The 23,382-nt window shown below is 44.1% G+C and overlaps 1 long non-coding RNA gene and 2 other non-coding genes across 4 annotated transcripts in view; all 3 read right to left on the reverse strand.

Annotated features, from left to right (window-relative positions):
* Positions 1-1,810: 1,810 nt before the first annotated feature.
* Positions 1,811-23,382, reverse strand: part of LOC147665027 (uncharacterized) — a 29,987-nt gene continuing 8,415 nt past the window's right edge. The window contains exons 2-6 of one of the 2 annotated variants that reach the window (XR_015305061.1): positions 20,920-21,027; positions 16,255-16,307; positions 5,562-5,665; positions 3,261-3,350; positions 1,811-2,659 (exon numbers count right to left, since the gene is read on the reverse strand). This is a non-coding gene — a long non-coding RNA (uncharacterized LOC147665027). Of the gene's footprint in view, positions 2,660-3,260; positions 3,351-5,561; positions 5,666-16,254; positions 16,308-20,919; positions 21,128-23,382 lie in introns of both variants that reach the window. The other variant, XR_015305062.1, reaches the window with a different exon arrangement.
* Positions 2,856-3,127, reverse strand: LOC147665028 (small Cajal body-specific RNA 13). Its single transcript, XR_015305063.1, has one exon.
* LOC147665029 (small Cajal body-specific RNA 13) lies at positions 5,813-6,029 on the reverse strand. Its single transcript, XR_015305064.1, has one exon.

The raw sequence follows: 23,382 nt of genomic DNA on the forward strand, positions 1-23,382 counted from the left end.
AATGAAGCACCCAATAGTACGGTGAGGCACTTAGGCATCCAGGTTAGTCATAACTTCCAGTCTATGATTGTATCTAATGTGTCTACACTCATTAAGTTGAAAACATACTACTTTGCCAAATGGGCAAAGTACAAACAGGGAAGATAATAGTGATTCCACGCTTCAACTATGTGATGGGGATTGCAATTCCACACTGCCAACTGCAACAGACTGCGACTGATTGACCAGATGATATAAACCTATGTGTGACAAGAAGAAAGTCACCCACCTTACAATGTAAAAGCTCTATGCAGAAACAATCTTTAGAGTCCTTGTACTTCAGAATATCAAAATGTACTACTATGATCAAGACATGTCACAATCAGCCTAGAATTTTTGTACGGACTTGGAAACACCCGATTGGGTACAGATTGAAATAGAAGCTCAAAAAAGCAACAGTCATGCAAGAACTCTTCCTTAAAAACCCAACCGATGTAGCCAGAAGCAATCCCATCCCAGTCAATACAGTAAGTTTGGTGGAAGATTAAAAAAAAAAAAATACACACAAGACAGACTGCTACATCGTCAAGCATTCGTCTGGAACAACGCTCCTTTACTAAAGGTGACCAAATCATTTCATTGGCCCAGTTGACAACAGAAGGGGATAAATACAAACATCCTATCTGCAGAAAAATCAAATCCTTTTAAGAGCAGGGAGAACTGAATATTGGTGAGACTATAGCTACATTCTTGAATATCAGCAACTGAGGAGCTGTATAATAGGAGCCCTTCAATGGAGGAAGATCGACATAAGAGATTCCTCAATCTAGACATACCTACAAAAGGTGGTGTAACTATCAGAAATACAATTCAGGGATTTACATTCTGACGATTGAAGATGCATACTCCAAACCGACATTTAAAATATTGCAATTGAGATAACCTATATGCAGCCAAATGTCACAGATCAAGATGGACAGCTGCCTACCCATGAGCTAGACCTCAGAGAAGTGTGGATCAAATTCAGCCATTTTAAAATGATTTATGATTGGCATTAGTTATCCTACAATTGACGGAGCTCAGCTGACCAACACTCTGCTGGAGATGCTGGGCACAAACACGGTGATATGATCCATATTCTCTGTTCCTTCATTAGGATACAAGGCTTTGGGACATGTCTGGAGGCTATTGCATGTGGACCTACACACCCTTTATTGGGCCCGGTCTTGCTCCATTTTACCCAGGATATTCCTGATCTAACATATCAAAAGAAGTGACTACTAGACACAGATCTGGCAAAAGAAAAAATATCTATCCCGAGACAATCGAAAACTGCAATTTCACTCTAAATTTGAAAAAGCTTACAACCTCTAGGATGTGACATCAGAACGTTTTACATAGAACCCTCAGGAGACAAACCACCTACTGACAAGTAGTTTTTTGATAACAATTAACCAATTTGTAAAAGGGGATACATTAAGCAGCATTTCTAAACATGCATTCACAAAGCAACTATGTCTAGCTTGCTTTTTGTGCCTTTTTGTTAAAAGCCTGGTGCAGGACAAAAAAAAAAGTATATACAATGCACCTATGAGAAATTCAAATTGAGATGTAAAATAGTCCCTCATACATTGCAAGCATGACTGCACAGTCAATTAAGATTTTATACAGCGTCCATATATATTAGCAATTGACCTTTAAGTCCACCGTATAGGATAACAAATGGTAGCAAATTTTTCAGCTTTAAGAGATATTAAATTCCAAAACCACTTCAGATGAAAACAAAAAAAATGAAGTGGTCAAAAAGGAGACAATCAACTCACCTTTGTTTGCATTGCAAATTAGTGTCTTGAGCGTAGGACTGATAAATAAGATTTTTATTTTTAATCAACACAATGATCTGACATTATATACAATATAAACGTAAGGTTTAAATGTGACAGAAAGTAATCAACAGTAGATGGACAATTTTCTTGAGTACAGTCATTACCCAATGGTACCATTTCACCTCTCAGTCAGGAATGATCTACACCATTTTATGGAAAGTCTGGTAACTATTTCAACCAGGCCACAGAACGGTCATGAAGCACCAGAGTCCTGATACCACCCCCCGGCAAAATTTACAAGCATTTACCTACAATACTCAAAGCTGTTACTGTACCTTGCTTCAAGAGTAATGTTGAGCATCAGTATATAAAATATTAGATCCGTTATACACTCTAATGTATTTGAAAGTATGAAACGCGTGAAGCATGTTTGAACTTTCAACCTATGCTGCTTTATTAAGAGTAAAAACTTCCTGCGACATCATCCCCATTGTAGTAGCAATGGGACGACTGCAACAGTATTGTCAGGCAATGTGCTACCCACTCCTATACATCTAAGATACCCTGCTTGGCCACATGTGCTTGAAGTTCACCAAGGTAACCTCCTCACACTTTTATGTACCCGGACAGCCAAAATGTTTATTACTGATGGAAACCCAACTCAAAATATTGTGACTAATAGCTGGTGGCTGGAAGTCTTGCTCCATGATGGTGCTTCTCGCCTCCCATTAACTTTTTTGGTCATCAACATCTTTTGCTCTTTTACTCTCGACCGGCAACAATTCTATAGTGCACATGGAAGGGTGGGTTAGGAGGAGAGTTGTTAGTTCAGAGCCACCTTGATTCTTGCAAATCTGAAAAACAAAAAAATATAATGACTTTGCCGCTTATAGGACAAAGCGGTAACATTATATTTATATAACATTTACAATCATTTCTTTTCCACAGTTTTCTTGCACTCACATAGTCCTAAACATAATATACCATATACTTAAATATTAGTCAATAAAAATTAAAAATGTTCATTTCAGTTACAACAAATGTAGGAGACATTGTAGCAGCGTTCAGTGTTTTGCAGATATTGCTTTTTTCTGAAAACAATATCTTACTGCTAATTTTCTTTCTGTTGACAGATTGATAATGACACAATAAGGCCATAACCTCTGTGCCAACAGAATCGAGGTAATGTTGGAAGTAATATTGTACAGAGCTGTGATACTTGAACAGCGCTGCCCCAACTACCTCCAGATTGCTCTCTGCAGTTTTGGGAACCCAATGCCAGGACAGTGGGCAGACAACTGGTAGATTCAAGACTGCAGATACTACACATTAACAATAAAAGAAAACATGCGCAAAAAACAAAATATTAAGGGCCAGAGGTTATAATTTTGAAATACTTTACCGGATAAGTTTTGGAAATTTGAAAAAAAGAAAAAAAAAAAAGAATAAACTCACAAATAAGGACGGTGTTGGAGGAATATTGGACGCTGAACTACTGATATCTGCATAGTCCTGCCGCCGCTCCTTTCAGGATATATTCAACAGCTTTTAGCACCCAATGAAGAGAAACACAAATGTCAAATTGAAAACAAAAGAAATCAGACCACCACCACACATTTTACCAAGGCTATGCTAACAAAAGCAACTCTTAAATGGGCTACATTAAATCTCATTGAAGGTAACATTCCGTAAGGGTAGAGGAACCTGACAATGACTGCAGCACAAGACAGAAGTCCTAAAATTTCCATTTAACCCCATTCTCGTCATTACTCTATGAGGGGAGCATGCTACACTACACTGGAACACTGCTGCATTCTTTTTTTTTGCCTAAAGAAATTGTCTCAACCCTACCATTTGGATAAAAGACTTCCTACAAAGACGACATATTCTAAGGCCCACAAGCTTACCTATTCATTTATCTCTGCACAGTAAAGTTATTTCCAGTAAGTAACTGAAACATTACCTCCTCATCCATTTCCTTGTTCCAGTCATAACTCTGATGAATACACCAGCAAACTGTGCAAAATGGGCCAATGACCATTTTCATGCCAGAGCATCCAGGACACAAAAAATGTATGCAACACCTGTGAAGCTTAATCCAAAACCATCCTCAACCCAAAATCACCTGTTTCATTACAGCCTAGAGAACTCCAGAACACAAAAAAACCCAAAAAACAGATAGCCTTTGATATTTAGTGCCCCGATTTAGGCTGAAACTGAACCTAAAAAGAGGCGCATGTTATCCTGCACTGCCTTCAACTACACCACCAGGTCTGTGTACCTACAAGAAAGATTAAACTCGGTGAGTCAGGGTAGGTGGTTCATTTATCTATCGTTGATAGTCTGGGGAGGAGTTATTTGTGGGGCTAGAAAGACAGGAAAAAAGTGCCTAACTCCCCTCAGAATAATTATTCAAGCAATGCAGTGGGAGCGGAAGTGAAGCGCTGTTCACTGCCAACCTACAGAAGTTGACAAGAGAATTTTCACCTTGCAGAACTGAAGAGGTCAAGCAGTAATACGAATGAACCGGAGTATCACTGCACAACTCCCCTGTTATATAGAGTCTAACCAGGCTCTTAAAGTACCGGTTCAAAAATCTAGTAGAAAAAAGTATACGCTCTTTTTAAAAGCCCCTCCTATAGCCTGCCTTCTAGTGGTTCAGGGCCTAAACTTCAGTGGTTGTCGATGAGTCTGGGAATTGGATCTGCTGAAACAGATGGTGGGACGGAGAAGAAATCAGGTCTTTATAATCTAGCCAGTTACCGTAAATACAATACATTAAGTCAGAGATTATTGTAGGAACTTCCTTGCGGGATGAGGAGGGAGGGCGCAAAAGACATGTAAAATGTAACAAAAACTCCCTGACCCCCCCTCCCCCCTAAAAAAAAAAACTGTGTTGAAGGCGGTTAGGCAGTACCTTGTCAATCTATTCAATAGCTTGGAAAAAAAGAAAATAAAACTGCACACTTTCCGAGGATACAGCATAAATGGTGAAGTTACAAGAGGAGATTAAAAACCTTGAAATCTGCCCAAGGGGCTGCAAATCCGATCTATGCACTAGTATGCAGCAGTATTTGGTTACATAGTTTATATTCCACTTCACTGCTTTAACCACCACACAGTAATGCTGGGAACGGGGAGAATCTTAACACTGAAAATTTGGTGCGAGATTATTCACGACTTGCCTCCAAAAAGGCAACAAAGAAATAATTATTTCTGTTTTACCAATAGATATGAACTAAAACTTCATATTTTAGGTTTTCTTTAGTTGATGCTCGGACTAAAAACTGACTTGCATGTAGAACATTGTCTTCGCCCACCTGCACCAAAAAAATGGTCCCTCTATTTACTCAAACAAGATAGTGCACTTGACCAGGCCAATGACAAACTTTGACTCTTGGGGCTTTTATTGGAATGTGGCGTTAATCACCAGTTAACTTTCACAGAACAATAAATCCAGCTTTGCCAACATTCAAAACTAGCCCTAGGTCACCAAATTTTCAAGAACATACTTGTCATATGACATGATATATTACAATCATATCGAGCATGGCTAGAAAGAAATTGACTCACCAAATCAGTATATTGCACTGCCCGCCTGCCACGCCCCCACCCCGTCGCAAAGATAAATGTAGAAGTTTTAAAAATGATGATGATTCCAATATGTTTTTGTACTATGATAGCATTGGCTGAATTTCAAATCAAAATCAGTGAAAGTAGTGTAAATACAGAGAAAATAAAGCTGCTTTTCAGTACCATGCCTACAAACGTTTCTCGTCTGCTTCCAACCCAATTTTGCGGCAAATACGTGACGGTAGAAGTCTATCTGATGCTAGTCCACAAGTCAAACGTCTCAAGATCTGAAAAGAAGAACACATGTGGAACAGAAATAATACTCTATTAACTGTGGGCAAAAGCAGTAGGGTTTATAATTTTTTAAAGCAAATTTGCATACTTCTTTGTTAAGCAGTCTGCAAAATACAAAAGAGAAGGTGCGTTAGTTTTCGGTTTATTACTCAGTCTGGTTTTCACACAATCCGTTGGTTTATCTACAATAACTTAAAGTTACAACTTTCACAACAGCAGAATAGTGTTGGAGGAATATTGCACATGAACTGCTGATACTTGCACAGTTCTGTCTCGGCTCCATCCAGAATATACTTTTTCTGCTGTCTTTGACGCCCAATGAACAGCAAACAAAGGGCAAATGCAAGACTGCAGGTGGGAGATTATAAATGTGATAACCAATTAGAAAAGTTAATTTACTTTTAATATCTAACCACAACTATAATTATGAATGCATAAAACCATAGGAGATATTTCAAAACAGATGCTACACAAAACAAAAAATCATCCATCCAGAGACCTTTAGGTGATAACGCGCGCTACAAATCAAAATTACAATCATTATATGGAATAAAATAATCAAAATATTTTGTGATTGCACCATGAAACAATGGGCAATACAATGTTACATGGTACAGAGATTCCAAGTCATTACACATTAGAGAGCATTTTGATTGCAGATCATGTTACAGTTGTTGGGCCTGGCCCTTTTTGCACGGTCACCCACAAACCTTTAGCTTTCCTCTTCCTCCTACTTTTCGCTGAAATTCTTTTGTTTGTTTTGATACTCTGCACTTTACTGCTGCTAACCAGTGCCAAAGTGCTTGTGCTCTTTCAATAAAACGTGGTAACACTAGCTTATAACCAATTGGCATATTTAATTTACTTGTAAGTCACTAGTAAAATTGCACAACATGTGCCCAAGCCCTGTATATTAAATGCTACTAGTGGGCCTGAAGCACTGATTGTGTAAGCACTTAAGTTGCCCTTTAAACATCTCCTAGGCTTGCCACTGCAGAGGATGGGAGTGATATTTAAATTTACATTTCAACCGAGCAAATTCAACCTTATCCTGGACAATTACCTTCCTTTTTAATACATATAGGTTACCCCTAAGGAAGGCCTTGAACAGCACCAAAGACAGGGTGCAGTGTATTGAAAAGTAGACACATGCCTTTTAGTTTAACTTGTCCTGGTAGTGTAAAACTCTTCAATTCGTTTTTTACTACTGCAAGGCCTATCTCTCCCATAGGATAACATTGGAGTTGCCTTGTTACATTTTGTAAGTGTAATATCAAAATGGGAAGAGCTGGCCAGTTAATATTTGGTGTACCTGGAATCCTAATGTACTTTCAAGAAAATGGGGGATTTACCTTAGTGAATAGCAGGGGATACTTTGAACTGCATTTGGCAAGCCGGACTTTATCATTTGGCATTTTGCTCCCGCTACCAGACCATCAGCACGCCGCACTTTACTTCCTGAGCTGGAAAGCTACGGAAAAGTGAATTTGGGTAATGAAGATTGGTGCACAGCCTGTCAGTTGTTTAAAATGGTAGTCAAAATTTTGGTATGAAGTTCTGGGTGCCACCCGAGTGACGTCTCTTGTCTGGGACGCCTATTTCAAAACTCATTTGTGCTTACAATGGACCACTGGTTGCATCCCCTAGTGCACTCCTGTATCTCCTTGATAGGAGTCAGGGATTCCCTTCAAATGAAGTGAATACTCCAGTTTATGTTGTTCTCATTATTTCTGTTTTAATTCATGCATTCAGTATCACTTTCCATTTGGTTCATAAAATTATTTTCATTTCAATTTATGACATCATAGCTTTTCCTTTATCCAATGCATTTCGGGCATTTTGTCGCCCTTCATCAGGGAGCATATGCTGAAAAAGTCAAAATCAAAAACATATTCACAAATAATATCTCATGGACATTATATCGTTCTCATAGTTCTGTACACACCATGCATCAGGTTTGTGCGCGCAGTGCTCTTAGTGTATTTGAGAGAAATCCATTTAAATGGTGAAGAAGCTTTTGGGTCAGCCCCAATAATTAGTGATGTATAAGAATTGGACGAGACCAGAGTTCCTAGCAGAGCCGTGCAACCTGGGTTCGAACCAGATTGATTTCGCCCTTGGACTAATATCCCTGAAAGTGTCTTTTTTGGAACATAGTTGGCCTTCGAAATAAAGTGAATAATACAGTTTGGATTGACTTTATTGACAAATTTGACATTTTGTTTGTACAAGAGACCTGGGTGATCGATGAAGTGCATAATCATCGTTTCAAGACATTTCATACTCCAGCAATTCATTCAACACACGGGAGACCCAAGGAGGGAATTTGAGTTTATGTTTCGAATTTGGTTGGGGCATTCAAGATTGAAATGATAAAACCTGAAACTTATCAAATAGTATTGATTCGTATAGACTGTAAATGTATTTCGATTGTAATCTATTTTTATAATAATGTTGAAAAAGGAACAGCTGGGGGTAATATTGAAGATGCTTCGTTATGATCTTAATAAATTAAAAAGGTAATCAGTGACACTGAAGTGATTACTATTTGGGGAGGTGATTTCAATATTGGTTTAGGTCCGTTAGCCGAGCTTGGAAAATGCGGCCCAACAATAGAGGAGGATGATCCCCGGATTCATTCGGTGCACTCTGATAAGGGGGGAGATGTTTAATGAGATTTTATTCTTATATGACCACGATTTTGCCAATTGCCCGTGCTCCCCTAGAGTGGACTTTGGGCATACCTTCAAAGGTAGGGGATTAGAATCCACAATAGATTTTATAATTGCTCCTAACCGTTATGCAAATTATATTACTAGTTACAAAACCCACAAAAATGTAATGAGTGATCACTTACCTTTAAGCATCAACATTACCTTTCCAACAGTTTTAGAGCTACAATATAACAAGTACTTGGACCCAGAATGTTCAAATGGGTAGACAGAATGGCTATACTCTGCGTTGGTCTAGCCATAATCCATCGGAGTTCAATAAACAAATTATAACAAAGGCTTATTAATGTGTCTGGAGGAATCTACTTATTATGAAAATATATTGGTAGCATTCTCCCAAATTATATCAACTATTTAAAACTTGCTTAGAAGGAAGGGTGGTTTGACTCAAATTGTACTAAAACATATACAAAGTTAAAAGGAGGCCCTTCCCCTCCATGAAGCCTCTTTGAGCAAGGATAGCTCTTTATTCTGCTGGGCGGTGAATGCAGTTTATTTATTAAGCCTGATGCCCCAACAATAAAGGTGCAATAGAGAAGATCTAGGTAGATTTGTTGGCAAATGTCTATAATTCGCAGGGGGTACAGAAAGTGTAACAGACAGCACGAGCCAGCAGGGGGGAGGTCCCCTTGTCTTCTTACGCATTGACTTTCAAATCACACACAAAGATGTTATTGGGGCAATAACTGCACTTAAGAGTGGTTAGGCTCCAGGCCCAGACAGGGTGCCAATTGATTTGTTTAAATCAATTCCACCATTATGGTCCCCATTGATAACACTGGTCCTACAAGTCTGCTGTGTCAAAGATTTCATTAATACCTGGTCGGAGTCGATGCTTGTACCGATTTTTACAAAAAGGGGAACAGGAAAACCCTGCACGCTACCGCCCGGTATCTTTATTAGACTCCCTGATGAAGGTAGCAGGAAGGATTGTTTTAGACCGGATGCAAACATGGGCAGAAGAAAATAACACTTTAAATTATGTACAAAACGGTTTTAGACCGGGCCTAGGAATAAGTGAGCAGGTTCTTAATCTTAGTATTTTAATTGGATAATATACTCAGGCTAAAGCAGGGAGATTTTATTTGGCATTCGACGACCTCACAGCCGCTTTTGACTGGATTATACACTGTAAATTGTGGAAAATCCTGATAGATTTAAAGGTCGATCCGGTCCTGGCACAGTTTTTACGACAATTGTATATTGGGGCAACGCCAGTGTTCGATACGGAACCAAAGGGGAGTCTACTGCGTCATTTAAAGTAGAGAGGAAGGTAAGACAAGGATGAGTCTTGGTACCATTCCTGTTCATCCTTTATACCAACACTTTGGAACAGGAATTGGTGGCTAAGGCGAGGGACCCACCGTATGTTAACAAACGCCCAATAGTCTCCCTTCTCCACGCAGACGACGCTGTGCTCATGGCACGCACACAGATAGGCCTACAAAAAGCTCTTGCATTTTATACTGGTGTTATGGATGAATTAGGGCTAAAACTGAATGCCAAGAAAACTTTTGTTATGACCTGCGGTCGGAGGAGACAAAAATGCAAGCGCCTTCAATTTGGGGGAAGTAAGGTAGACTCCACGTATACATGTACGTATTCAAGTGTTTTATTTAATTGCATTGGTTCCTGGGGTCAGGCGGTCAAGAGTAGGAGTCTTCTCTTCATGAAGTCTATCGCGGGTGTCGTCAATTTCTCAAAAAAAACTTGGTAAAAGGCCCCCGGAAATTCTTCTTAAAATTTACCAGGCAAAATGTTTAAGTATAGCTACTTTTGGGGCAGGAGTTTGGAGCTTTAATGATTCCTCCTCCATTCAATATGTTGAAACTGCCTGGTTAAGATTTATTCTAGCTGTACCTGCTAGTTCCCCTGTTTTTAATTGCCATAATGAGCTGGGGATTCCATATATTTCAGATGTTAAGGTACAGCCAGTGTTACTCTGGAACAGAATTTAGACCTCCGGTACCACAGGCCTAAATAAATCAATAAAGGATTCAATGAAGTTGGATCAGGCCACTAAGATTACTTGGTTAAAATATGTTAAAAAAAATGATGCATCATCTTGGGCATCCAGATTATTATACTTCCCAAGAGACATTGAACTCTATTTGTCGTAAGGAGTTTAAAGTAATCTGCATGACCCACCTTGAGAAAATCAGACTTGCAATGGAGATGAATACATCTGCAGTTGTCCAACACCAATTGACTGTAATAACATGATATCCAACCATATTTTATACTCTTTTCAGGGGGTACGATAGGTTTGTTTTTATCTCATTTCAGGTTTGGGACCTTTCACTGACTAATTGGCTATCCAGAGATGAAAGACTGGTCCAGAGAACCAGGTCATTGTCCTTGCGAAGTTCTCTCCCCACAAAAAAACGATTCATGTCATTTTATTTTGCAAATTGTATGCGAAGGAAAGCTCCAGATGGATCTTGCCTCTCTTAAGGTTGGGGGGATGGAGGTAATGTCGACCTGCCTTTTTATATTTACAGCTAACAATCAATCAATGCATTTGTATAGGGCACTACTCACCCGGGGGGGGGTCTCAAGGCGCTAGGGGAGGGGGGTTCGCTACTGCTCGAACAGCCAGGTCTTGAGGTGCTTCCTGAAGGCGAGGTGGTCCTGGGTCAGGCGGATGTGGGTCGGGAGGGAGTTCCAGGTCTTGGCGGCGAGGTAGGAGAAGGACCTTCCCCCTGTGGTGGCTCTTCGGATGCGGGGGACGGCTGCGAGGGCGTGGCTGGTCGATCGAAGCTGGCGTTTGGGAGCCAAGAAGTTGAGGCGGCTGTTGAGGTATCCTGGGCCTTGGTTGTGCAGGGCTTTGTGTGCTTGGGTGAGGAGACGGAAGGTGATTCGCTTGTTGACCGGGAGCCAGTGCAGGTCTCTCAGGTGTCCGGAGATGTGGCTGCGGCGGGAGATGTCCAGGATGAGTCGTGCTGAGGCGTTCTGGATCCGCTGGAGTCTCTTCTGGAGTTTGGCGGTGGTTCCAGCGTAGAGGGAGTTGCCGTAGTCCAGTCGGCTGGTGACGAGTGCCTGGGTGACCGTCTTCCTGGTCTCGGTGGGGATCCACCGGAAGATCTTGCATAGCATGCGTAGGGTATTGAAGCACGATGAGGAGACGGCGTTGATTTGTCTGGTCATGGAGAGGGAGGAGTCCAGGATGAAGCCCAGGTTGCGTGCGTGGTCCGTTGGTTTGGGTGCGCTGCCTAGGGCGGGGGTCCACCAGGAGTCATCCCAGGCGGAGGGTGAGGAGCTATTGGATAGTGATTATTGTATTGGAGTTAATGCTGGCTTTTTAAAAAGTATACTGAGAGCAAGGCAAAGTATCAATGTCGAACTTTCTTACAAAAGTAGATTAGAATGTATCACATTCTGTAGGACTGCTCCATTTGCAATATAATATGTTTGGATTAATTGTGTATATTTGTATTTTAAAGAATTCCTGACGCAACTTTCAATCTCTGTCACTACTGTGTATGTGAATATGTTTATGTACCTCCAATATATCTTATTTGATTATAAATCTATACGAAAAAGAATACACCCTTTGCTTATTTATTCTCTTGATTTATTCACCTTTTTGATTAGATAAATTGATCGTGAAAGAGCTTTCCAACCCCAGCGCAGGAAACAACGACATCACCCCATCGCAAGACCTCTGCAACTCCCTCGCCTCATACTTCAACAAGATCACGGACATACACAGCAGTTTCAACAACCAACCAACGCACACCACGACCGACCAGCCACCCCCCCCACCACCACCCTCCACGCCTGGACCCCGATCAGCACCGAAGACACCATCCGCACGATGAACTCCATCCACTCCGGATCACCGACCGACCCCTGCCCTCACCACGTCTTCAACAAGGCCGACGCTGTCATCGCACCCCACCTGCGAGACATCATCAACACCTCCTTCGACACCGCCATCTTCCCTGAAAGCTGGAAACACGCCGAACTCAGCGCTCTACTCAAGAAACCAACAGCGGACCCCACCGACCTCAAGAATTACCGCCCCATCTCGCTTCTCCCGTTTCCAGCCAAAGTCATCGAGAAGACCGTCAACAAGCAGATGGCCGCCTTCCTCGAGACGAACGGATCCCTCGACCCCTCACAGTCCGGCTTCCGAGCCAACCACAGCACCGAGACCGCCCTCATCGCCGCCACCGATGACATCCGAGCCCTGATGGACAATAGAGAAACAGCGGCCCTCATCCTCCTAGACCTCTCCGCGGCATTCGACACGGTCTGCCACCGCACCCTAGTACGGCGCCTCAGCAACATCGGAATCCAGGACAAGGCGCTGGAATGGATCATCTCCTTCCTCGACGGAAGAACACAGCGAGTCCGCCTACCACCGTACAAGTCAGAGGCCTCCGAAGTCATCTGCGGCGTCCCCCAAGGATCATCCCTGAGCCCCACCCTCTTCAACGTCTACATGAGCCCCCTCGCGGCCATCGTACGCAATCACCACCTCAGCATAATCTCCTACGCCGACGACACCCAGCTGATCCTCTCCCTGACCAACGACCCCGCCGCCGCCAGAGCCAACCTGCACGAAGGGATGAAAGAGGTAGCCGAGTGGATGACGACCAGCCGCCTGAAACTGAACTCGGACAAGACGGAGGTCCTCATCCTGGGCTCCTCACCCTCCGCCTGGGACGACTCCTGGTGGCCTCCCGCCCTGGGCACCGCACCCAAACCGACAGACCATGCACGAAACCTGGGCTTCATCCTGGACTCCTCCCTCTCCATGACCAGGCAAGTCAACAGCGTCTCCTCGGCGTGCTTCAACATCCTACGCATGCTACGGAAGATCTTCTGGTGGATCCCCACAGAGACCAGGAAGACCGTCACCCAGGCCCTCGTCACCAGCCGACTGGACTACGGCAACGCCCTCTACGCCGGGACCACCGCCAAGCTCCAGAAGAGACTCCAGCGGATCCAAAACGCCTCAGCCAGACTCATCCTCGACATCCCACGATCCAGCCACATCTCCGGACATCTGAGAGACCTTCACTGGCTCCCCGTCAACAAGAGAATCACCTTCCGCCTCCTCACCCACGCACACAAAGCCCTACACGACCAAGGCCCGAGCTACCTCAACAGCCGAGTCAACTTCTACGCTCCCAAACGCCACCTCCGATCAGCCAACCACGCCCTCGCCGCCGTCCCCCGCATCCGAAGAGCGACTACAGGAGGAAGGTCCTTCTCCTACCTGGCCGCCAAGACCTGGAACTCCCTCCCGTCCGACCTGCGCCTGACCCAAGACCACCTCTCCTTCAGGAAGAAGCTGAAGACCTGGCTGTTCGAGCAGTAGCGGCACCCCCCCCCCCCCCCAGCGCCTTGAGACCCTACGGGTATGTAGCGCGCTTTATAAGTGTCACTGATTGATTGATTGATTTATAAAAGTCATATGTTTGAGGCAACCAATTTGGGCACTCAAATATTTCTGTTAAATATACTGTTACCATATTGAAATGAAATCATTTGTAGGCACTTTTACTAGACAAAAAAAGTTTTAGAAACTAGGCATTTTCTTGCAAGTTAAAAATGTCGAAGTTTGGTTTGAATACACTCTATCCTACTCGGATCACATCTCCTCTTAAAAGTACCTGTTTTGAGGTCCTGAAAATGATTAGGAAGATACTAGGGCTTATTCCAGTCTGCGCAAAAAAAATAGCAGTTCAGGTCCCTGTGGTACTGCAGCATACTCTACCTAGGGGCCTCCAAGAAGAGCATTTATATGCTTCAGAGAGTACAAAAGACGGCAATGCATATGCTGCTCAACATTTCCAACAGGGAAAGCTCTGGACACACTTCACTGGCTCCCCAAAGAGGAAAGGATATCCTTTAACGCCCAATGCTATGGCCACAAAATTCTGCAGTGCACAGGTCCGAGTTATCTTCTTTCTATCTTACCATAGCACACAAAACGCTGTTCAGCTGGTACAGGATTGGTCAATGTTCCCAAATTCAATGTAAAGCGCCTTGGTGGTAGCTCTTTTAGGTTCCTGGCAGCCAAACAGTGGAACCTACTTCCTTTGCATTTCAGACTAGAGCCTTCAGAAGCTTCCTTCCGAAAACACCTAAAAATCTGGCTGTTTAGGAGTAGGTCAAACAAGCAGTAGAGGCAGCCCAGTCACCCTCATGGTCTATCGGAATTCAGTGTGATGTCCTCTTGCCTGGGTGAGAAGGACTGGACCTGCATCTCTTGAACGATTCCAAGGGCTAGTTGGCTGGCCTTCGGATCAGAAGCCTCAGGGACATAAAGGGCTTCCAACAACCTTGAACCCAGCACCAGAACTCTGCCATCTGTGAGTCCTGCCCTCCCTAGTGGTGCTTGCCCAGTACTGGTACTTTGTAAGTGGGCCTGAAGGTGCTTTTGCCAAACCCAGCTGTTTTACTCATAGGAACAGAAGCGAAGCCCCGGAAAGGCCTCCCCGCACAGCTGCCAGTATCTTCGGAACCGAAGCAAAGCAACGCTAACCCCTGCAAACTCTTGCCGCACAACAATGTAAGGTTTCACAAAGCAATGCAGACAATGCACCAGGATTTAAGGTACAGTGGACATAGTTGAGTCCATGTAGCCGGTCGGCGCTTCATTGCGGTCGGCTTGAACTTGCGACTGTCCCAGTCTTGCTACTCCTATCGGCTAACATGGGGAATGGTTTAAATTACTTCAGGCTGCAACAGTGGAGCAGCCTCATATTGTTTCCCATCACTGGATTTGCAGTGAAAAACCCTTTCCAGTGGTAAAGGTGGCTTAGTCATGATTCGCGTAGAAATGCCAGTACTAGAAATTGGGCATTTCTCCTCTTTAAACTCTTTGCGCTTGACTCCAGTCCAAACTGGAGGTTGAAGGAGAACATCTGGGCATTACCCAGCGACAGTTATAAAATATAGGGCATGCAACTGGAACAGACCTCTGCAATTTGTGGGCCTAGATGGATAGATTTATGGAAGAGGTTTTGGCTCTTGGAGTTCATGGTACCACTAAGGATTAAGATCTGCATTCCACTGCTTCGTGACAGACAGGTCTGAAATTTACAGGAGACATCTGTGGTTCAAAGGGAGACACTTAAAACAACCCTCAACCTCAAATGCACACAACAGTGTAACTACTGGTGTCAAACTTCAGCAGGGGAGAGATATGCTTGTGGGGATGTGGAACCGGAGAACCTGGAACTGTGTGGTGCACACTGCAGAGAGACCTGTTGGCCGACAGAGGATCACTGCCATTGAAAGGGACAGCTTTCCCTTCTTGAACAGTGGCTGGCCTGGGCCGACTACTTGCTGCTGTGTGGCACCCTGCATTGTTCTCTCAAAGGGCTGTTGACTTGCTCCCTGTTCTTTCGGAGATCAAGGACGTCAAAGATCTCCTATGAGGGACCCACACCATCTAATTGTGACACCTAGAGAGCAGTGCCCTCAAGTGCCCACATTGTCTGCTAGAACCCAACTGGTAATACACCGCGAGCATGGAACTAAGAACTGTGCCTGGAAACCGGAAAAAAAGCAGTAAAGGCATGTATGGGGCAGAGGCATTCTTCATTTAAGACGCTAGTGGATTTTTGGTTCCAGGGGGCAACGCTGCTTTAACGGCTTAGAAGCATTTTCGTGTTCTTGCTACTCGATGGCAAGGATAACCACCTACTGAGAACAGGAATGGAAAAATTAAGAGGATTCAGATGCATTTTACCATACAAAGTTTGAATTTGTTTCATTCTAATTCTTGCACAAGCAGAAGCAAATTTAAAAATAATGTTAAGATTTAAAACCATGTTAATCAAATCCATTATTGTTACAATACAGCGGTTATAAATGCTAAAAACACTTACATAGCAGGCGGTGAAGTAGATCTGACCACAGCTTGTGGCAGAAGTCAAAGAATCTGAAAAATACATTTCAATTGTTGAGTACAATCAGTCAAAGTGCAGGGTTACAGACAGATCAATTGGAAAGCTTTCAACATATTGGCATCTGCCATAACTCAGGTTTGCATAGAAGCAAAATTACACTTAATTACAGCCTTCAATATAACTTTCAAATCACAAATCCCAAACAAAGCCAGCATCGGTGGCAACAGTAGGAAAGTAGAAGCTGTGCAGGACGATCTTCGTGACAAATTCTTAGAAGCACAATATCTAATCCCCTTTACTGCACCCCCCCCCCCAAAAAAAACAGATCCCCATTTAGAAACACTCTCCAAGGGAAGGGGGAGACAAACCAGTTATATAATCTGGTTCGAAAAGCACTCAAGTACACTCCCAATTTGAAATGTGAACTGGGTCGCAACTATTCTAATAGTTCAGAACCTGGTACTTCTATGTTTTGATACGCTTGTTTGCAGTGTTCTATTGAAGGGGTGTGCATATATGATGTGTGCCCTATTCCTTTTTAGGTCGAGCTGATGTGGCATTCATGCGAAGCATGAATGCATCAGCTCGACAACTTATGCTGCCCGTATTTAGGAGAGTGGACAGCTACCAGACGCGCGCTTTGACGAGGTCGGATTTCACCTCGGGAGCGAGCGTCTGATAGCTGCGCATGCGCGGTGCAAAGCCCCTGCTCACACACAGACACAGCCAGCCCCCGCCCCTCTGCATGCACACACACAATACACAGGCGCGCGCACACACACACACACACACACACACACATACACATACACACGCTGCCGCCCCCAACCCCCACCCCCACCCCCCTGCATACACACAGACACGCAAGCACGGAGCCCCACTCACCCGGACTTCTACTCGTCCCGCTCCGGGCTGCTCACTCCGACGTCAACGGGCACAGGGACACCGGCACTCCGCTCCTTGGCTTCCCGGGCGGACGCCGGCTGCACGCAGGGCTCTCCTCTCTCTGCACCGGAGCCATGCGCCAGCCACTGCAGCCTGCCTCCTGGAAAGCTCCGGTCGCGTGTCCGGCCCCGCCCCGGTCCCAACAAAGGTTGCCTGGCTTCCTGTTGAAGCCGGGCTGCGGCGTTACAGCGTTATTACTTGAGCAAAGAGAAAAGCTCTGCACGTGTAGTGGAAGTAAGGTCGTTGTTTTTTACGTGCCAAGTAACTGCTGTTTGTTTATGTTGTTGACTATGCTTAAAGTGATTCGAAAAATGTAAATCGATGCTGGTTTTGATAGTGCTGAGTTGAGTGAACACGAGGAGCCGCTGGCCGTACTCTGAGCGTCACTGGTGGACATGGACCAGGACGTGAACACTGGGCGCTGGCGTGAGGGGGTCTGTACACCAGACCCTGGAGGCTGCAGTCCTTGGTGTGTAGGGAGGAGGGGGTGTGGGGGGTCTGCAGTGTCACTGAGGTTTCTGGTCTGTTAAGGTCACGCACTGCAGCATTACCCGGGGTTCTGTCGTTTTTAAGGTGAGGCGCTGCAGCGTCACTGAAGCTCCGTGGTCTTCTGAAGTGAAGCAGTGGTCTACCAAAAGGTTTATGCGTAGGGGTGAGCGGGACTTGCGTAATTCCGTCTAGTGTATCACACGGAATTAGATGAGGATTCTGCTAGATTCTGCGGAATTACGCGAAAGAGTTGCTCTTGCCGGCTGAACGGGCTCTTGGGGTAGAATTTTCCCTCCTAAATTACACACGGAGGAGTAATAACGTAATTATCGGTAAGTCTGCACCACAAAGTAAAGCACAATTACTAAAATGACTCCGATTACACTGGAGTAGCTGAAAACACACTCAGTCCTGGTTATGTTGTGTGTGTTAAGTAAAGCGCTGCCGGGTCACTGAAGTTCGCTCATTTTAAAGAATGACCACGGCAGTGTCACTGAGGTCCCCTGAGTCTCAGGGTGAAGCTCTGCAGTGTCACTTGCTTGCACGTGTTTGCGAAGCACCCTTCAGCGCACACTGCTGTGATTGCTTGACAAGGCAGACACGTGTCGCCCGTGCACACGATCTGCAGTGTGTGCACACGGCGGCGCTGCTCCTCAGGATGTTTCACGGCTGTTAGTTTTTAATGTTCTTTGTCGCTTCCGTGGCGAGGATGGCTGCCTTTTACAGCCTCCGCATCTTGGCCGCATCCATCTCCCTAAAGGTAAATCAGAGTTTTGACTTTGCTCTTTTTCCCATAAAGTCGTTTTTTTATTATAATTCGGGGAATGACGTTCTCTTCCAGCCCCGGATGTCCACAGTTAAGGACTCCCCCACCCCCCCTACTCAACCAAACCAATGGCATGACGGCGATATCTCCGAGGGCGGGGGTCCCACGGGCCATGTTTATTATTTCACAAAACAAGAGATCGCATTCAGGAATGTCACATCCCTCACAGAGATGCGCAGTTATCCTGAGAGTCCAACCTAATGACATCACGACAAGCCACATGACATCCGTTAACTGTTGCATCCTCCTATCGTCTATTTACAGCCATCACTCCGTCCTCGCAGCCCAGATGTTGAGGCCGGAGGGAGGGTTCAGTCCCAGACATGGCGAGGCCTCGCGCGCTGCGAGACATATGGGGGGCAGCACAAATGTCCTTCCCTCGTAGGGGACTTATTAAGAAACACAGAGGGTCACGCGGCCTCGAGGCACACGTCACCGATGAGACTCCACAAAGACGACGCTGGTCCGAGATTCCTTCGTCGTCTCTTCGGACGGGGCTTTGCCTCGAGGTTCAGGCTGTGTCAGCGCTTCACGGACAGCCAAAAACAACCCGCAAACGAGAAATCCCTGTCATAGCACAGTGAGCAAAAAACACTGGACTGGAATGTGGCCTGAGTCATTTCCAGTTGTTTACAATAATGAAAGCATTCGATCTAACACCAGTTGCGAGGCTCCAAAGCTGTACATCACATTTTTTACCCACAATTGGAAATCTTGTGCCTCCCCGACTGGCATGTCTGGAGAGTGTATGCCTTTATGGACTTAACCACCTCCAAAAGAGCGCACTCGAAGGACTGATTAACAGGTGGAGCTTGGATTGATACATTAATAGAAGGATCTTTTCTGGCATGTTTGAGAAATGTCTATTTTGTTTTAGAAACTATTCTCTTGTTTTTGAAACACCTCTCTCAATTTTGAAACTCTTCTTCGATTTTAGAAACTCTTCTTTTGTTTTAGAGACATTTCTCTTATTTTAGAAACTCCTCTTGTTTTAGAAACTCATTCAAATGCCAATTGTAGCGCCTTGAATATCCACTATTGCTCTTCGATCCCCCATCATAGCTCCTGAAATACCCTATTAAGGTAATTCATGCAGCTATTGAAGTGCCTTGATGACCGTCCTATCTCAAGGGGTGCCCGTCACCTCAGGTGTTCACTCACAGAAGGCCTCTGAGAAGTTGCAGTTTAATTGAGCCCTCATCCTAGTGCCTCAAGCACCTCTTCATAGCGCGCCCAGTACTCCCTCCTATCGCTTTAAGTACCAATCCTTCAGCCTAGCTCTCAAGTGCCTTCTTATAGCGCCTTGCAAAACCCCCTACTAGCGCCTGAAGTATCAATTCTAGTGGCTAGAGGGCCCAGCAAGCTGTTCAAGTGAACGGGCATTTACGGAAACGTTTTCGGTGACTATTTCAAAGGGCAGGGGCATAGTCCTAAAGGGCAAGTGACAAACACAGGGAGGGGGACAAACACCCCCAGTGCCCCCTCCTGCAAACGTCCAAGTTCGAGTGCGCTCTGTACTTGTTTTGAATAATTAGCCTGCTTACTCAAGTCGCTTCTTATAGCGCCTAGAGTATTTTATAGTCCGTTAATATCTTCAGTACCTACATGCTATGGTCAGACAGGAAATTAACCTTCCATCAATTATTATTATTAAGTTTATATAGCGCCTGAATCACCCCCGGAGGGGTATCTCACTGACTCTCCCACTCACTGACTCACTCACTGACTCACTCACTCACTGTCCAGACTCTCACTGATCGACTCACCCACTCTCTCTCACTGACTGACTCGCCCACTCGTTCTCACTCACTGACTCACTCTCCACACATTGCATTTCAAATGCAATAAGTGTCACATTTGCGAAAGTTTAAGCGATTGACATTGTAAATGACACTGCTATTAATGTATCTATTTTCATAACCGACACATAAATAAAAAAATTGTAATTTACAATGCCAATAGCTCAAACTTTCCTAATGCGAGACCTATTGCATTGCAAATGCTTGTTACCCCTGCAATGAGGAGCTCCTCTGATGAGAAGCAGTATCTAGGTGGGATTGTAACCGAATGGGCTTGTGGTGGTGGCTTACATGAGGCGTCTACAATGTTTAAGAAAGAAGGGCTAAGCACCTAGAACAAAGTTATTTTTTCAATTTAATCACACCCGTATTGTTCGTTTCAACGCGATCTTTTAACTAATCAGTCCCCTTATGATGTGTTTTCTAAATGGGGAGTTATTCTTATGGTGAAAGGAGACTTGATATTTTGTTTCTATGAGTGGAGGGCTCCTCCTTTGCCTCTATGCTCCTTTTTGTGGTGAGAAACTCTTACCAAAAAGATGACCTGTCAAACAAATGAAGCTCTAAAAAACAACTCAGACAGACCTGCAACTGTTGCGAGCGAAGTTTTGCTTTCATCCTGCCGCCAAAGGTAAGTAATTCCATGGCACCTTCAAGACAGCGTATGTGTGTGCATGTCTTTACTTCGGGAGGCTGTAAAAATCAACATGTTCTCATGATGTTCAAGTAAAATAAATAGTCACACAAGCTGAACAGCCCGGTCTCTTTATGGCAGGCAAAAAGCTTGCACATCCTACACAAGAAAAGCAATAAAATCAGCAATTAAAATCTGTCAGCAAGGTAAACACATCCATGAATGGCATGGCTTGAGAGTCAGCCCAAGCAGTGGTGACAATGATAACCCCGGCACTGTGCCCACTCCAAAACGGACATGCCCAATTGCTTACATACAATGAATTACAAACACGCATGGTCTCTGGTTATACTGTGGTCGTTGTTGGCTGCAGTTTTATTTGCATGACATGTATAAACAGCTCTTACAGTACAGTACCCTGGTCATTACGTTATGACCCTGGCCATAACTCAATCATGGACTCTCACCAATTGATGCCAAATCATTTTGCTCATCTAACAGGTCCATAAATCATCCTAAGAAATGTAGTTACTTTGCTGCCTTTGTCGTCATAAATCATTCCTTCCTGGTTTAGGGAGGAAAATCGTTCTGTTGGTTATCATGCCGATTGTGTGGGGTTGGGGGTAACCTCTCCCCAGAGTTAGGCCCCAACTCAATACCAGTTTCATCGCTTTTGTGCCCTGTCCCGATCTGGCTGGTTTGGGCTGAGAGTGCCTGAGAGTCAGCCCAAGCAGTGGTGACAATGAAAAACACAAGAATGTCAACTGCTCAGACAGGTTGTCCCAAAGCCATCACTGCTGTTTTTTCTGGCTGTATTGGATTACAATTGCTGAATGTGGCATGAGCACTGGGGGATAACTGACTAACGTCAGACCTAAAGGAAAAAGCAAGACGAGAAAGAGAAGCATGTAGGAAGGAGACTGCTGGGAAAAGAGGTTCTAGTGGGTTGACAAATATTCAACTGTAGAAAAAAATGGTTTCTACAGAGTTATTTTACACAAATTTACGAGTAGACTGATACCATAATTATAAAAAATTAGGCTAATCCGCTGACTGCGCTTGTCGGCAGCTGTGGTGCAGAGCAACTTGGTGATTTATCTTTGCACGCCATCATTGACGCCTTATACTGTTCCTTACCCATATAGCCTGCAATTCAGACTGGTCCTTAAGGATTTCATTTGCTCCGACCCAAATTACACAGGGTGCTACTTTTAAATGATATATTGAGTTTGTCCCAATGAAGATACTTTGTAAATCTGCACACAGCCTAACCTCCCCAGATTTTTTCCTGACAACAACAATGGGAGAAACCCATCGTGAAGAGTCACATGGCGCAATGACACCTTTATCACATAATGACTAGAGTACAGCCATGAGCTCATCCCTGGCACTTTGGGGCAATTGGCGTACTTTGTGAACCATGGATTGAGCATCAGGCTTAAGTCGAAACTGATGCTGGAAGCCTTAGCCATGCCTAATTTGTTTGAAAACAATTTAGGTAAACTATCTAAAACCTTTTCAATATCTGTAGTGTGATCCTTAAGACCCTGGAAATCCATCTTGGCATGTTCACCTTCTAAATAACCAGTTTCGGTATAACCTTGAGGATCACAACCAAGAGCAATGGGATTTTCAGAGCCTTGGATGAGGTACAAGCTCATTTTTGCAAGATACAGCCATCCGATTCCGTTGCATCCCTTGAGAGCTACATAAGCTTTTGCAAAAATGTATCTTCCTAAGCATTCCACCCTTAAATTAAAGTAACCCAACATTTCTATGTCAAACTCGCCAAATGCTTTGGGGTTAATGTCTGTCTGGGTTAGAGTAATAGAATCTTGCCACTTGTCATAACACATTACATCTGACAATATTGTAATAGCCGAACCAGAGTCAACTATGATTGGGATCTCTATTTTCCCCAAGAGTGCAACGCCCAAAGGACCTTGGACATAATGGTCATTGAAAATAGAATTGCGTTCAACTGTTACAGCAACTTCATGTAACTACTCTACGCACTCATCAAAACCCACATACAATTCCACAGCGTTAACTCTGATGGTTCTTCTGCCCGATCTACAAACTCTTTAAAAATGGCCTATCTTTTTACATAATACACATCTCTTCCAAAGAGACGGACACATAGGAAAGTTACTGAGATGTGATCTTGAGCCACACCTATACCACAGTGTATTACCCTTTATGACAAATTGCTGAACAGGCTAGTTAATGTTCACAGAGTTTACAGTGTGTAGGGGTCTTAACAACTTAATGATTCATCACTTTGATCAGCTTTCGATGTGACGATGGACCTCTGAATGCTCTTTGCAATATAAATAGTTTCAGGAAGTGAGAGTTTCTTGCAACCAAGATGACGTTCTTGAATTTTCCTTGAAGAGCAAGAAAAAACAAATTGG

Source organism: Lissotriton vulgaris, unplaced genomic scaffold (assembly GCF_964263255.1).
Source record: "Lissotriton vulgaris unplaced genomic scaffold, aLisVul1.2 SCAFFOLD_1537, whole genome shotgun sequence".
Classification (NCBI taxonomy): Eukaryota; Metazoa; Chordata; class Amphibia; order Caudata; family Salamandridae; genus Lissotriton; species Lissotriton vulgaris.